Here is a 17522-nt window from a genome sequence, read left to right as displayed (position 1 = left end):
CTGAACTTGCACCCTCGTGTTACCCTCTGACTACGATCCCGCCCCACAGCTTTGCTCTTCACAGACTTCATAAGTTAGCTTTTCAGGACAACCAGGCAACCCTTCTAGCCAACATCAGGACCAGCTTGAGTCAAGGGGGCAGCACTGAAGTCTTCAGGGCATCCAGTTTAGGGACGTGGCTCTGCCACTTGCTGTCAGTGCCACCTCGCCGTAGTCATTTGTCTTCCAGACCTCACCTTCCACATCACCAAAGGTGTCATTAGGCTGATGAGATAATGAATGGGGGTAGACAGGACGGCGCAAATGAGCCCGTGAGTGGCAGTGGCACCTTCTACGCTGTTCTTCTAGTCATGTTGTGTGGAAAGAGCCACACCTTTTCAGGGTCTTCTATGCCTGCAATCACTCTTAGGCTCACTGCGTTATAAGTGAGACCATGATGGCCCTTAAGGTGGGGTGTCACAACCTAGGACCCTCTTACCAGTATTGATGGTCTCAGGGTGCCAGTTTTCCTTAACGAGGGAAACCACAAAGCCCCTGCTGCACCCTCTACCACAGGAGCTCAGAGAGGCCACTGTGGATGGGGGAAGGCAGACATGTCAGGCCCCAGGCTTGGGACTTTTGAACCCCTAGCCTCTTTAGTACCTCCTGGACTTACCCTGTTCCCTCCTCTTTTCACACTGTCCTGCCTCTCCACTCTTCCAGGGAGTAGCCGTTAGGCAGCAAAGGAAAAGGGGGGCCTATTCGTTCCCATGCTGTGCAGAGATGGCCTCAGGCACTCTGAGAGTGACACTAATCAAATAAGGACAGGTGACAATACACCAGCATCTGTGGGAGCTGGGAAGACACTATACTCGGCAATAGGACGGGAACTGGGGGAGTGGAAGAAGGCAGCGTTTATTTAACCTGGCTGTCACACAGCCCCCGGCTCCTTTGACAAGTGAGCACGGTGTGAAGGCACAGATAAGCCCCGCTGGAGAACTGGCAGCTGAGCAGGAGGCCAGCACGCCTCTCTCACTGCCGGCCCTGGCTTACGGCTCTATTAAAACAGAGGGAGCGGGGCTGCAGAGTTGGTCCAGCGCATAAGGCAAGGTGTCTGTGATACAAGCATGAGGCCCTGAGTCTGCAGCTTCAGCACTCAGATAAAAGCCGAGGGTGGTGGGAGGTGTCTGTAGCTCCCAGTGCTGGGAGGAGGCTGGAGAGAGGAGGATCCCTGGGGCTCCCTGAGCAGTCCAGATGAAACAGAGAGTTCCAGGTTCAGTAAAAGACCCTACCTCAAAAATTAAAATGGAGAAATGATCTCAATATCAGTTTGGCAATCGGACACCTGACACTTTGGTCTCCACCCTCAACACATGCACCAGAGAGAGGGGAGAGGCAAAGGAGCACCCTCCCCCCAATGACCTGTAAGCCTGGTAGTGAGCCGTGGGGAAAGATACTTGGGCCAGCAAGAAATGGACATGCAGGAGAGACACCTAATTTCCTTTAGACAGACATGAGAAACGGCATTTCTAGAAGAGACCCAGCTCAGACCCACGGTGCCCTTCCTGCTACTTCCACTGAAGAAAGGGGGAAACAGAGGGCAGAGGCTCAGCAAACAGCAGCAGGTGAGCCAGAAATGGTGGCCAGAGGGCATATATTACTCACATAGCATGGGAAGATCTGTGCCAGGTTGGGAGGCAGGGTGAGAGAGGGCAGTGTACTGGGGTGGACAAGGGATAGTGGAGCATGCAGAAGGAAGGGCTTCCAGGGAATAGTCTGGAGCATGGTGCAGAAGCTAAAGAAACAGCTTCCCTTGCATAAGGACACAAAGGACATGTGTGCGCACGCACACACACATGCATGATGTGGGAATGTCATATATTAATCTGTTGATTTCATTGGTTAAGCAATAAAGAAACTGCTTGGCCCTCATAGGTTAAAACATAGGTGGGAGGAGTAAACAGAACAGAAGGCTGGGAGAAAGAAGCTGAGTCAAGGAGTCGCCATGATTCTCCCACTCCAGGCAGACGCAGGTTAAGATCATTCCTGGTAAGCCAGCTCGTGGGCTACACAGATTATAAGAAATGGGCTAGTCCAGGTGCGAGAGTTAGCCGAGAAAAGGCTAGATATAATGGGCCAAGCGGTGTTTAAAAGAATACAGTTTCCGTGTAATTATTTTGGGGCATAAGCTAGAGCTAGCCAAGTGGGCAGCTGGGTGCCGGGGACGCAGCCCCGCCGCTCCAATTACAACACATGCACACCCACGCACGCACACGCATGCAACACACATGCATGCCCTGGGTTGAAGCTCCAGCCTGAGCAGTATTTCAGGCAGGTCCTTTGGGAGATAATTACAGGTTAGCTGAGGTCATGAGATGGGGCCTTCATGACAGGATTAGTACCCTTGTAAGAAGAGGTCCCAGGGGCCTCACTCTTCTCCCTGTCCCTGCCCTAGTTCTTTGTGAATGCACATGGAAGGCTGTCTGAGAATACAGAAAGGAGGCAACAGTTTGCAAGGCAGGAAGAGAGCCCTGGGCTGGATTTGGCCAGGCTAAAACCTCCTCTAGGCTCCCAGCCTCTGGAACCCTGCTGTGATGGTGGCTCTGATTGTCAGCCTGACCAGAGTAAGCAGGCAATGGTGAAGCTCACCTCTGGGTGTTCTTGACAAGGATGCTTAGATTGTGAGGGCTCTGACCTAATCAATGGATTAAGCCCTTAATGGATTCAAAATACGATGATGTCATTGGGAAGTGAGGAGGTGGAGCCGGTCCAGCAGGGTTATATCACTGGGGGTGTGTCCTTGGGATTACAGCTCCCTGGGCCCCTTTCTGCCTTTGCTCTCTCTGCTTCCTGTCTGCTGAAGATGAGCAGCTGCCCTTCCCTGCAACCATCTGTTGCCATGGTGTCCTGCCAAGCACACAGGGTCGAGTAACCACAGACCAAACCCCCTGAGACTGAATTAAAAAAAAAAAAACCCTCCAACCACGCTTGCCTGCAGCCTGTTGCCATACTCCCCACCATGATGGCCATGGGCTCTAACCTTCTGAAACTATAATCAAGCCCCCAACAAGCTCTCTTTTCTGTAAGTTGCCCTGGTGATGGTGTTTGTCACAGTAGTAAAGTAACGCAGAGAGCCCAGCTCAATGGGGAGAAGACGCAGAATGGGAACACAGTTACTCTTCCTCCTCCCCATGGGCAGAGCCTGGGCCATAGGATGAAGGACTCTGGGCAGTGGTTCCGCTTCCTTCTGTCTAGTGTCTAGCATACAATATGTCACAACCAGTACCTCTCCACCGCAGCTGTGATTCTCTCAGGCATGAGGTGTTGGCCTTCTCTGTCTGAAGGGCTTTGGAGACATCAGTGGGGTGGGAGGGAGGACCAGGAGCAGTCAAGGACACAAAGGGAGCAGTCAGGGACAAGTTGCTGTAGTACTGGCCATGGCTCTGAATGTGCCTGACCTCCTTGCCTGCCTTGCTCAGGAACCAGACACACTCTAAATGTAAGGTGATCAGGGTAGGGAAGGGGGCCTTGATTTGCCCTGCGTGGTGAGCTTCTGGAGTTGGAGAGAGTGGCTCTGAGTAACTTTGCCCAAGATCAAGGCTCATGTGGACAGAGAGGGCCTTGGGATTCTCTAGACACCTGATGGGAGGTGGTCCCTTAGGCTGCCTTCCTCGGTGCTCAGGGCTGTGGGAAGGAGCTGGACTGTAAAGGCAGAGAGCAAAGCCTCACACTCCAGCTCTTGAGAGGGGAGTGCTGACTGCAGGTACCCTGAGGTGCCATCATTCCTTTAGGAGGCCCGGAGAGCTCTGTGTTTCTGGATCAATGTGCAGATGCTCTCCACGAGAACATAGCATGAGTGTAAGTGAGAGGCAGAGCCCACTGTCCCTCAGTTCCCGTCTGCTGAGGACATGGGGGCTCTGAAGCTCCAGTTTGGGCATTCAAATATCAGCTTCACCATGCACTTGGAAGCTGGGGGTAGAACAAGCAGAGTTCAAGGCCAACCCCAGCTAAGCAGCAAGTTTGGGGACAACTTGGGCTACTTCAGATGACACAAAAAGAAAAACAAACAAACAAACACCACCCAGCTCCAAATCCAAATATGGACTCCCTCCAGTGAGGTCTGGTCGTGCTCTCCCAGCTCCTTAGCGTTGAGTGGAAAATGAGGACAACACCAATGTCCACACAGTATGATTATTGTGTAAATGCAAATTCTGAAGCAACACTAGCAGCCACTGTCCCCATCGCCTTCTGTTCCCTCCCATGTACCCATGGACAACTGCAACTGAGCCCAGCTTGCCCTGTTTACCTTCCAACTGTGCTAAATGCTGCATATACCAATGAGATGGCTCAGTGAGTACAAACACTAGCTGCCAAGTTTGAGGGTCTGAGGGCCTGAGTTCACTCCCTGGAACCCACATGGTAGAAGGAGGGAACCAACGTGTGCAAGTTAGCCTCTGACCTCCACACAATAAGCTGTGGCGTGAACCTCGATGCACAATAAAAAAAATAACTAAATGTATTATAAAGAAGAGAACAGAGTGATGAGACAGCTACTTTCGGGAGAGACTAGCTGGAGTGGGAGGGGACATTGGATCTGAGGCTTGAATGCTCAGGAGTTGGAGGTGCAGAAATCTGTAGAGTAAAAGGAGGCACAAGAAGGAAGGTGTTCTCGTGCCTGAAAGGAGAGAAGAGCCCAGGGGATGAGGCATTCTGGCTCCTGTGCTGGAGGAAGCCAGCGCGGTTTTGACTGAATGAGCAGGAGAGTGGTCAGGTGGCTGGAGGTGGAGCTGGGTACCCAGTGCCTCCAGGACCCAGGACAGCTCCTGCAGAGTGGAAAGAGTAATGTTCATTTGTTTGGTTTAGTTGAGGCAGAATCTCACGGACACTTCTCCCAGGGTGGCCTCGAACTTTATATGAAGCCAAGGATGACTCTGAGTTTCTGATCCTCTTGCCTCTACCTCCCAACTGCATGGAAAATAGGAAGGGATGTAGCCACCAGTTTCAAGGTCTTGCCAAGTTGTACAAGCTGTCTGGGAACTTGCTCAGGGTGACTTTGAATGCAAGATCTTGCTGCTTCAACCTACCAAGTGCTGAGAGTGCAGGGGAAAGATACAGTGTCCTGTGGCAATGAGTCTGGAATAGACACAGGGTAGAAGATAATTAAAGAAGCAATGACTTTAAATCTTACACAAATATGGGCTGGAGAGAGGGCTATGCAAGCGTGAGGGCCTGAGTATGGATCCCTAACACCCATGTAAAAAGCCAGGCTTGGTGGTGCATGCCTGCAACCCTTGTGCATGGTGGGATAGAGACGGGGGGATCTGACTAGCCAGTCTAACCGAAATAGTGAACTCAGATTCAGTGAGAGACACTATCTCAAAAAATACTATGAAGATGGGTAGAGAAAGTTACTCCAGTGTCAGTCTCTACACAAACACACAGGGGCTGTCTTACTGGTACATTTGTGCACATGTGTATATAACAGACACATACTTTTTGTTTTTACATAAATAAGACTGGAAAGATGGCTTAGTAGGTGGAGGGCATGCTGCTCAGGCCTGAGGACCTGAGTTCAAATACCGAGCACTCATCTTTTAAGAAAAGTCCAGGCATGGTAACACTAGCATTATAGCATAATAGGCAGAAATAGGAAGACCCCCGGAACTTGCTTCCCAGCTCATCATCTTGCCAAATTGCCTAACTCATACTCAATGAGAGACTGTGTCTCAAAAAATAAGGTTGAGAATGGTAGAGGAGGATGCTGACATTGGCCTCTGGTTTTTATAAGCACACACAGAGACACACACACAGACACACACACAATGCAGGAATAAACATATAATCTTTAATTTTTTTTAGATAAATTTAGGTTCACAACAGAAGCTCCCAAATGCCCCCTACTCCTCCATCTTCTCCCCAGCCAACATCCCACACGAGATGGGCACGCGTCTACAGCAGCAGACACTGACATGTCATTATGGTTTACACTTGGCTTCGGTAGTGGCGTTTTACATTGTGGCTGTTCACAATGTATAATGGTAAGTGTCCACCATTATAACACCATGCAGGATAATCTCAGTGCGCGCACAATCCTCTGTGTTCTGCCGGTTCATCCCTCCCTCTCCTCCCCCTCCTGGCAGCCACCGATAGATATTTCCGCTGTTCCTACCATTTCATCTTTCCCAGAATGTCACAGCAGGGGTTGTTCGGTGTGTAGCCTTTCAGATGGGCCTCTTTCACTCGGCAGCGTGCTTCGAAGGGGCCTCCATTGCTTTTCATGGGTTGATGCCCATTCTTTTGGGCAGAAATAATATTCCATTGCCTGTGTGCAGCACACTTTCTCCATTCCTCTTCTGGAGGGCAATCTTCATTTCCTTCTGAGCACTGGCAGTTATGAATAGAGATGCTGTATTAGTTACTTTTCTTACTTCTCTGGTGAATACCCGATAGAAGAAGGTTTTTTTTTTTAATTTTTTTTTTTTATGGTGCACAGTTCATGGCAGAGAGGTCAGAGTGCAGGAGGGTAAGGCAGTCAGTTGAGAGGAGAGGTAAATTCTAGGCTCAGATTTATTCCTTCTTTTTATTCAGTCTGGGACTCAAGTGCATGGAATAGCACCATAAACACTTAAGATAGGGTTTCCCATCTCAATTAAGCCCCAAAGATACCCCTCCACACAAGCCATTCCCAGGGGCCTGTTTCCTAGGTCATTCTACAGCCCATCAAGCTACTGTCTGTTTACCCATCACGGAAACATCCATGGTGGGGTTTGGTGTGAAATTAAGTTAATAACACATGGGGAGATGTCAAGGAGTGGGATTGTTGGGATCCACATTTAGTTTTATCAGAAAGAGTCAAACCATGCTGACGGTGGCTGGACCATCATGTAGTCATGTGAGCATTGAACAAGACTTTTCTGTTGTAAGAAATGCGAGAAAGATAAATAAATAAATAGACAAATAAAGGGACCACAGAGACGAAAGAAGTTTCCTGCTTCTCCACACCCCCATCTCATGAGCTTGTGGTGATGCTGGTGTCTGAATTTTGATCATTCTCATAAATAGGTATCTAATAATGTCTCCTTTTATTCAGTGATTCTCTCCTAACATACAATTTGGCATGTCTTCTAATATATTCACTTTCTTTCTTTGTATCTTCTTTGGTGAATTATTTGTTAAAGTCTTTTGCTTTTTTTTTAAAAAAATCTAGGTTGTCTTGTTATTGTTGAATCTTAAGAGTTCTTTGTGTAGTTGAGTTTTTATGAAATATGTATTTTACAGACATTTCCCCCACTCTGTGACAAGTCATCTCATCTATTGACATTGTCCTTGGGTGATCAGAAGGTTTTCTTTATCTCCTAACTTTTCTCTTTGTCCCTCTTTCTTTGACAAGGTCTTGCTATGTGACTCAGTCTGACTTTGAACTTACAATTCCCCTGCCTCAGCATCCTGAGTGCTGGGGTTGTAGACATGTGCCATCATGCTCAACTAGAATTTTTGAATTTGGATACAAGTTAATGTCTTAGTTTAATTTTATTAAACATTAGTATTTTTGTTTTTCTTCCTATAACATAATACTGTAGAGTGAATAACTATTATTTTGAGGATTTATGCATAAAATGATTAAGCAAGGAGGAATCTTTGTCTTATTTTATAAGAGACTTATTTCTTTTTATTCTTTCATGTGTATGAATGTTTTGTCTATGAATAGGTATCATGGATACCATGTGTCTGCAGTGCCTACAGAGGCCAGAAGAGGTCAGCAGAGTGACAGTTGTGGTCTACCACGTGGATGCTCTTAACCATTGAATCATCTGTTTTTAGTTTTGAAGCTATGCAGCCCTTGTTGGGCTAATACTTTGTAGCCCAGGGTGGTCTTGAACTCACAGCAATCTTTCTGTTTCAGCATGGCAAGTACTGAGATTTCAGGTGTGAGCCACTATGCTCAGCTTTAAAGTAGGTAATTTGTAATGAACAGGTGTTTATTTGGTTCTGGAGGCTAGGAAGTCCAGGGCTTGGGGGCTACATCTGGTCAGGGCTTTCTGCTGCATCGTTTCAAGGTGGGTGATATCACACGATCATACAATTAAAGAGGAGGGGGGATGGAAAGGAGAAAGAGATGTGGGGGGGGGCTCTGATGACTTAAGCCCATTTCCTTACCGTGTTGTTCTGAGGATTAAGATTCTAGCACATGACATTTCTGCCATATGATGAGTCAAACCACAATGCTCAGTTTGTCGGCTCTTGTTTTCAAGGATTACTGCTGTTTGCTGTATTTAAATCCAAAGTAATTTAAATTTCCTCCTGTGCTATCTTCTCAGGGTTTTATTTTGTGTTTTATAATTAACTCTTGCATATTTTGAGTTATATGAAGTCCTGTCTGGGTGTAGCTTCAATTTTTTATATTTGTATTAGGTACTAGTTGAAGACAAGGCTATGTTTTCTAGGCTCCTTTCCACGGCTCCTTCCTTGACAGCTAGTTGCTCCACCAGTATTCATTGTTAATCTATTTCTGAGATCCCTATTCCATTCTGTTTGTCTATTCGTCCCCCATAACACACCATCAGGATGGCTTTCTTGGAGTTCTACAGATGTCGTCAGTTCATTGACCATTTCTCCTTCAGTGTTGTGATGGCTACTCTGGATCTTATGCCTTTTTAACTTAAACTTTAGAGTCGGTTTACCAATATATACAAAACAACTCACTTGGATTCTGATTGAGATTGTTATGGGGATCAAATCCAGGTTGTCAGGCTTGGCAGCATCTTTACCTGCTAAGCCTTCATCAAGTTGGGGAGAACAGGCAACCAAATGATATCAAGTCTTCCTATCCATGAACATGGGATATCTTTTCGATCACTTATTTCCCTGATTTATTTCATAAGACTTTTATGGTTTTCCTCATGTAAATCTTATGTATATTTGATAGGTTTATATCTAAGTTTTCTTTTAAGGTAGGATCTCATGTAGTCCAGACTGGCCTTGATTTTGCTAAGGAAACTTTGAACTCCTGAACCTCCAGCTTCTATCTCCTGAGTGTTGTGATCACAGGTGTGTGCCTTGTTTTCATGCAGTGCTCTGAATACAACCCAGGGCTTTGAGTATGCTAGGCAGGCACACTACCAACTGAGTTACATCCTCACGCTCTAAAGATAGTTTATTTGCCATGGGTACCAAGTTAGATGGTACTGGGTTTAGTTTCCAATTAAGCTTGTTCATCACTATTATTAGGTGAATCTTATGAGGATCAAAGATGCAAAGTTTCCAGACAGAAAAAAAAAAGATTGCTTTCAAAAAAGGAACATTAAGGAAGTGTTGAAATGACCATCAGGTGCTATTTAGAAACTCTTGGGAAAAAAGTTTCAGCCCCAAATTTTGATTAAGTATAAAGGCAAATGAAATGTCCCCAATTACAAAGGCTACACAAAATGTTTCTCAGGAATTAAAAAAGTGAATCTAGTGGCCAGAGAGGTAGCTCAGTGAGTAAAACTCCTTCACCTAAGCCTGATGACCTGAGTTCAATCCAGGAACCCACACAGTGGAAGGAGAGAATCACTCCTCTTTGAAGCTATCATCTGACCTACCTCTACTCACAGTTGTGACACATGTACACACATACTCACACACACATCTAAGAGACAGCTAGATGATAAGAAAAGACAAGATTGGAACTAAGTTTATTAAACTCCACTGTTGTTTGACTAAATGGTCATCTATCATCTATCACATCTGTAAGCACAATGCAGATGTGTCCACATAATAACCACCAAGAGAGGCTCAGGAGCTGGAAAATAGCCAAAGAGTAGACAATTTCAGACAATGTCTAAAATACAAAATAATGCTATGAAATGACTCTTGGATTCAAAAGCATATCTGAAAAAAATTGTTGATTTCTTCAAATTGAATGCCAAGGAAAGCTCTCTATGTCAAAACTCAGGTGTAATGGCTAAAGCAGTTCAAGGAGGAGCACCTGTCAAAAACAAGAATAACTGAGAACAGATGAGCTATGTCTTTAAGCCTCGATAGCAAGAAAAACATCAGAGAAAGCCTCAGAGAACAAGAATAATGGAAATATTAAAACAGAAGAGACAGTGCTCCCAACCCCAGGAAAAGACACACAAATGACTGATGAAGACAGCCTGCCTTGAAAAGACTTACAAACATTTTTATCTTATTATTATTATCAGTGCATGTGTGTGTGTCTGTGTGTGTATCTGTGTGTGTCTGTGAGTTTGTGTGTGTGTCTCTGTGTGTGTGTCTGTGTGTGTGTATCTGTGTGTGTGAATGTGTGTCTGTGTGTGTATCTGTGTGTGTGAATGTGTGTCTGTGTGTGTGTGTCTCTGTGTGTGTGTCTGTGTGTGTGTCTCTGTGTGTGTGTCTGTGTGTGTGTATCTGTGTGTGTGAATGTGTGTCTGTGTGTGTCTGTGTGTGTATCTGTGTGTGTGAATGTGTGTCTGTGTGTGTCTCTGTGTGTGTGTCTCTGTGTGTGTGTCTGTGTGTGTGTCTGTGTGTGTATCTGTTTGTGTCTGTGAGTTTGTGTGTGTGTCTCTGTGTGTGTGTCTGTGTGTGTATCTGTGTGTGTGAATGTGTGTCTCTGTGTGTGTCTCTGTGTGTGTGTCTGTGTGTGTATCTGTGTGTGTGTATGTGTGTCTGTGTGTGTATCTGTGTGTGTGAATGTGTGTCTGTGTGTGTATCTGTGTGTGTGTATGTGTGTCTGTGTGTGTATCTGTGTGTGTGAATGTGTGTCTCTGTGTGTGTGTCTCTGTGTGTGTGTCTGTGTGTGTATCTGTGTGTGTATGTGTCTGTGTGTATGTCTGTGTGTGTATCTGTGTGTGTATCTGTGTGTGTGTATGTGTGTCGGTGTGTGTTGTGCAGTGGAACTGATACAAGGCAAACATGTGCTCTGTTTGTTTGCTTTTGCTAACACAAACTAGAGTTGCCTTGGAGGAGGGAACCTGGGTTAGGGAACTGCCTCCATTAGATTGGTCTGTGGGCGTGCCTGAGGGGGATTTTTTGATTAGTGATTGATGTGGGACGGCTCAGCCCACTGTGGGCAGTGCCACTTCAGGGCAAGTGGCTCTGGGTTGTATAAAAAAGCCGGTGAGCAAGCCAAGGACACAAGCCAGTGAGCAGGGTTTCTCTATGACCTCTGCTTCCACGTGTCTCTGGGTTCCTGCCCTGGCTCTCCTCTCCGATGGACTGGGGCCGGGGACTTTAAGATGAAATAAATACTTTATCCCCTAAGTTGTTTCTGGTCAGTGCTTTGTCACAGCAAAATAAACTGAACTAGGGTAGAAGACGATGGCAGAATAGGGATTGCGATGCAAAAGTTATAAAAATCTTCCTGCCACAACGACTCTCTAAAGCATAGGCTCTTTTATAGATATTTAAAAGTAAGTTCTTAAATGTTAAGAAAAAGCCAACAGCAACAACAAAACTTAGACAATGATTTGTATCACAGTTGAAGTTTTGTAAGGGTCCAAGGAAATGCTGAAGCAGACCCCAGACGGGCGGTAGTGGCTCACGCCTTTAATCCCAGCACTCGGGAGGCAGAGGGAGGCGGATCTCTGGGAGTTCGAGGCCAGCCTGGTCTACAAGAGCTAGTTCCGGGACCGGCACCAAAGCTACAGAGAAACCCTGTCTCGAAAAACAAAAACAAAACAAAACAAAACAAAAAAGTAAAGAGCGCTTATTTTTTTTTTTTTTTTTTTTTTTTAAATATTTATTTATTTATTTATTATGCATACAATATTTTGTCTGTGAGCATGTCTGCAGGCCAGAAGAGGGCACCAGACCTCTTTACAGATGGTTGTGAGCCACCATGTGGTTGCTGGGAATTGAACTCAGGACCTTTGGAAGAGCAGGCAATGCTCTTAACCACTGAGCCATCTCTCCAGCCCCTAAAGAGCGCTTATTAATACTCCAGCGCGCATGCGGGGTTGGCACCTGTACATATGGCGACAGCCCTGAGGGAGCACGCAGGCTAAGGGGAGTGTCAGGGACAGTTAGGCCGTCTCAAACATGATTGGCTAAACAAGCAGCAGTTATATTAGTACATTTTTAATTGTCTGAGGTTTAGTCTTATCATTTTGGGACTTACTTGTACAAACTTGGGCAAGTTTGGATTGACTCAGAATGGGGCTGCAGGATTTGTCCTTGAGACATTGCGAGACTGACTAGGCCTTGTCTCTGTTCTCTCCCTCATCCCTGAACGTAAGGGCACCGTGGCTCTTTGTTGGGAGAGACACCTATTTTGCCCTTCTCGGAGAACTGAAACCTGGATTCGGTTGTGAGAGTGGGAGAGTTAACCCCTTCAGTTTGGGCTGGGGGTGAAACTCAGCCGTAGGATGCATGTTTAGTGTGTGTGAAGGCCTGGGTTCAATGGCCAATCAAATGGGTATCGAGCATCAACTGTTCAAAAACAGAAAAGAGGGAAAGCTGTGCAAGCCATTTCATGAACCTGATGTACCGTGCTTGAAATGTCACAGCTAATGTTCTGAAGGGGCAGGAGAACATAAGATGGAAGAAGATTTTTAGGCTGCTTTATTTACAAATACAAGCATAAGCCACTTCAGGATATTAATTGAATTTAATACTATACTAAGAACAATGCCTAGTTTTCTAAATAATATAGTGCCGAGTAACATTAAAAATTCAGCTACTGCTGTGCAGAGCACAATTGGCCGTATGTTGTGGAGTGAAATGTCAGACTCGTAATGCCAGGGACTGAATGATTCTGTTTCTGAGGCACAGCGTGGGAGGCAGGAGCCACGAGTTTGGAATTGCTACCTTGGGAGTGAGGAGATCAGTGATATTCATCAGTAGGGGATTTCGAGGGCCACTGTAGTGCTGGGGAATTCATGAGCTTGCTCAGAATGATGCTAGTGTGTGCAGATGGGAAGCTGCCTTAAGCTGTGTGCCTAAGATTTATGTGCTTCAGGCTAGGTTATCATATGGGGATGAAAAAAATATGTTCTTAATGTGATGGATTCATGACAGTCATGTGAGCGTTCTCTATCAAAAGGTGCTAAATTAATTATTAATCTCTTTAAAGAAGAACTGGCAGGCCAGGCATGGTGTCTCATGCTCGTTATCCTAGCACTTGGGAGGTAGGAGGCAGGAAGATCAGGGGTTTGACATCTTCCTCCTCTGTGTGGTGAGTTTGAGGCTAGCCTTGTGTACAGGCGACCCCATCTCAAAAACAAAACCAAACCAAAATAAACCAAAGCTAGATATTGACAAGCTTTTTCTTATCAAGGGGCCGAAAATCTTTTCGGCTCTGTGGACTTCAGTGTCTGTCCTGATGTGAAAACAGACACATCCGATATGTAAATGAACGCATGAGGCTCCTTCCAGCTAAACAACTTAAAAAACAAAATTGATTTAGTCTATAGGCTATGTTTTGACAAACCCGATGAAAAGAATTTTTTAAAAAAGTCTTTTAAATAAGTGCAAAAGAAAAAAGAAAAGAAAAAAACTTTCTGAGAAAGTTAAACAAAAATAAATGAGTTTAAAAAATTACATCGAGCGGTGGTGGTGCACGCCTTTAATCCCAGCACTTGGGAAGCAGAGGCAGGCAGATCTCTGTGAGTTTGAGGCCAGCCTGGTCTACAGAGTAAATTCCAGGACAGCTAAGACTGTTACACAGAGATACCCCTCTCGAAAAACAAACAAACAAAATCCAGGAGCTGGAAAGATGGCTCAGCACTTAAGAGCACTGGCTGCTCTTCCAGAGGTCCTGAGTTTAATTCCCAGCAACCACATGGTGGCTCACAACCATCTCTAGTGGGATCTGATGCCCTCGTCTGGCATAAAGGTGTGCATGCAGATAGAGCACTCTTATACATAATATAAATAAATAAATCTTTTAAAAATAATCCAGGTTTTAAAAGAAGAAATCCAGGTTTTGAGGGATGGTTATTCACAGGTTAGTGAGATTTCTCTTTAAGAAGAATAAAATAAACAATGTGGTGGTGCACACCTTTAATTCCAGCCCTACAGTGGCAGAGGCTGCCGATCACTGTGAGTTTGAGGCCAGCCTGGTCTACAGAGTGAATTCCAGGACAGCAAGGGCTACAAAAAGCAACCCTCTCTTGGGGTGGGGGGAAAGCAATAAAATAGCTGGTTGTGGTAACTTTTAATACCAGCACTTGGAAGGTAGGGGTGGAAAATCTCCAGGAATTCTTGGCCAGCCTGGCTACATATCAAATTTTAGGCCAGATAAGACTTCAAAGTGGGACTCTTTCTCAAAAAACTAAACAAACAAACAAAAAAGAAGGTAAGAAATTAAGAAACAAAATTAAATTACAGATATATGTCTTTTTCATCCCTGGGATTCCCATGGTGGAAAGAAAAAACCCATTCCTGCAAGTTGTCCTCTGACCCCCCTCCTCTCTCTCTCTCTCTCTCTCTAATAAATAAGTGTAAAAAAATTGTATAAATTAGGGACTGGAGAGATGGCTCTGAGGTTAAGAGTACTAACTGCTTTCCCAGAAAGCTCAGGTTCAAGTCCCGACTTCCACATGGCATCTCACAACTTTCTTATCTCCCATTTCCAGGGGATCTGATGCCCTCTTCTGGCCTCCAAGGTCACCAGGAGTTCATATGGTACCCCAAAATACTCATGGTACTGCCTGTACACATGGTACAGGCAAAATACTCATACTCATAAAAATAGATAAATAAATAAAATTTAAAATTTATAAAAACATGTGCTTTGGGTGAGAACTCAAAATAAGTATTTTTTTTTTTAATTGCAAAGTCTAATGAACATGAAAAGTGTTTTTGGGGCTGGAGATGTGTGGCTCATTGATTAAGAGCAGTTGCTTTTTTTTTTTTTAAATATTTATTTATTTATTATGTAGACAATATTCTGTCTGTGTGCATGTCTGCAGGCCAGAAGAGGGCACCAGACCTCTTTACAGATGGTTGTGAGCCACCATGTGGTTGCTGGGAATTGAACTCAGGACCTTTGGAAGAACAGGCAATGCTCTTAACCACTGAGCCATCTCTCCAGCCCAAGAGTGGTTGCTTTTGCAGAGGACCCTCTAACTGCCTGACTCCAATTGCAGGGTCTATGATGCCCTCTTCTGGCCTCTGCAGGCACTGCATGCAAATTGTGCACATAAAGGCTGAGAGGCACACACACACACACACACACACACGCACACGCACATGAATACAAATAAATGAAATAAAAAACAAAAAGTATTTTTTTTCTTTACTGATTAGCTCCCAGAGGGCATTCAGGTAACTAGACACTAGGCAGCAAACAACCTTAACCACTCACAATTTTGCCACTCATTACCTATGACCACAGGTAGATTGTCTCCATCTCCAGTTCCCCTTTCCTAGGGCCCAGTACCTGTGGGTGCTCAGGCTTAGTCGACATTGAAGCTGGGGTGATGGAGGGGAATATGGGATGGAGAGGGAGCAGTCTTCAGTGATTGTGGTGAAATGTCTTTCAATTTTACAATTGCATACACTTACTCTAGGTCCCCCCAAATGGAGCAATCTGACTTCTCACAGTAACAGTGAAAACCCTGAAGGTCTAAGGGATTAGCTGAGAAAGAAGGCCCAAGACCACAGAGGAAAACAAATGCCACAAAAGGCCATTAACTGAAGAGCCCAAATAAAAAGAAGCACAGTATCTATGTTTGAGATGATTTCATCTTGGAAAGATATCTATTAACCCGAAATTAATTTCTACATTCAATTAAATTCCAGCAGGAATTTTAGGGAATTAAATTGATTATAAAATCTACATAGGAGAATGGAGAGCCACAAATAGCTAATCCAATTTCCAAAGAACAAAGAAACAACACTTGGGCTGTGGATCTTCAAGATGATTGCAAAGTCAAAATAATAAAAGCAGTGTATTATTGTGAAAGGACTGGATAGGCAAACTGAAGGGACAGGGTAGGAGACCGGAAGCAGATGTAGACGCACATAAATAAACACATCTAATAAACAGAAACAAGGCTAAACAAACAAGGCCATGAAAGAACTCAGCAGATGACAGGGGATGCGTTCCAAGCTGGGGGAAGGGTGTGCTACTTAGTGAAGAGTTTCAAAAAAAATGGCCCACTTCTTTGGAAATAAGTTAAATTAGGTTCATATTCTATTTTTAAAAATATCCAAATGGATAAAGACTTAAATGTGAAGAGAAAAATTATAAATACAAATATAGGAAAATGGATTGAAAAGAACTCTGGACCTCAGAGTGAGTGTTTCTCTGAAAAAATTAAAAAAAAACATGAAATTCAGCTGCAAAATAAGTGGATTTGATCACTCCAATATTATAGATTACTGTTTAAGGAGATTTAAAAAACAAACAAAACAAAACAAAACAAACAAAAAACACTAGAGGGGCATGGTGGCACACACCTTTAATCCCAGCATTCTGGAGGCAGAGGCAGGTAAATCTCTGTGAGCACAAGGCCAGACTGGTCTATATAGTAATTCCAGGACAGCCAGGGCAAAAACAGACAGACAGACAAACAAACAAACAAACAAAAAAACCTACTGTATACACAGTTAGCAAGGGGTGATGGAGTAGGGGTAGATGTTTTTTCAAACTTAAAGACTGACAAAAATTAAAATCTAGCATTTATTTTTAAAATCGGCAAATCAAAAATTCACAAGAATTTATTGGGGGAAGAAAGATTTTAAAAGCCCATTCACAAATGCAGATATTTGAACAAATAACAATTACACAAAAACTTGCTCCATCTCTTTGATACAATTAGAACAAGATGGTAGAGTTTTTAACCCTTTGGATTGTACAAAATTTAGAAAACTGGAGTCCTATGAAGCGCTAACGAGGATCTGAGCCGACCTGTGTCCTCCTTCAGGAACATGGGGGTAGAACATGGCGGTTGTGTGGCTCACGTAGTAGAACACTCTTGCTGTCTTGCTCCAAGCCCTGGGTTTGGCACCAGCCCTTAGAGTGGGGGCACGTGAATGTAATCCCAACACTTAGGAGGTGGAGGCAGGAGAATCAGAAGTTCAAGGCCACCATCAGCCACCTGTGGAGTTTGAGACTAACACGAGTTACATGAACTCTTGCCCTCAAAATATAAAACAAGTGCCGGCTTCTGCAGCCCATGTGGGAAAAACTGGAACGACAGAGAGAAGATTAGTGTTGTCCCTGTGCAAGGGTGACACAAACCTGTGACGCGCTCCATATTTTCAAGCAGAAGCAAACCCCCAAACAAAACAAACAAAACCCGGCTCTTGTGCGTGATGGAGTACCAGACAGCAGACAATAGCAGTGAGCAATTGACTTCATCTTCCTCCAGCAATAGGAATGCTCTCTCAAGCAACCCAGAGGCAGAAAATGTCAGAGACAGAGTGGAACAGATAGCAGGAAACCATTTACATAAATTTCAAAAACACAGGGGACACTATGCTTTTAAAGGTTGCTCGTGTATCTGAAGAAAGCAAGCTCCATGCAACAGGAAGGACGGCTCCATCCTCCAGTTTGAGAAGAGGCCGTGTCAGATGGGGCTGTGTCAAAATGTCATGGGCTGGTGGCTTGCCATCTA

At 44.7% G+C, this 17522-nt stretch overlaps 1 non-coding gene across 1 annotated transcript; it reads left to right on the top strand.

Moving 5' to 3' along the window:
* Positions 1 to 17066: 17066 nt before the first annotated feature.
* LOC121438414 lies at positions 17067 to 17168 on the top strand. The gene has a single exon (XR_005973094.1). It is a non-coding gene; the product is annotated as a U6 spliceosomal RNA (small nuclear RNA).
* The last annotated feature ends 354 nt before the right edge of the window (positions 17169 to 17522 follow it).

This window comes from Microtus oregoni, unplaced genomic scaffold (assembly GCF_018167655.1).
Source record: "Microtus oregoni isolate MIOR12 unplaced genomic scaffold, Mior012 000055F_ref0000237, whole genome shotgun sequence".
Classification (NCBI taxonomy): Eukaryota; Metazoa; Chordata; class Mammalia; order Rodentia; family Cricetidae; genus Microtus; species Microtus oregoni.
The sequence above is the reverse complement of the archived record's forward strand: the minus strand, read 5'-3'. Positions and strand labels throughout refer to the sequence as shown.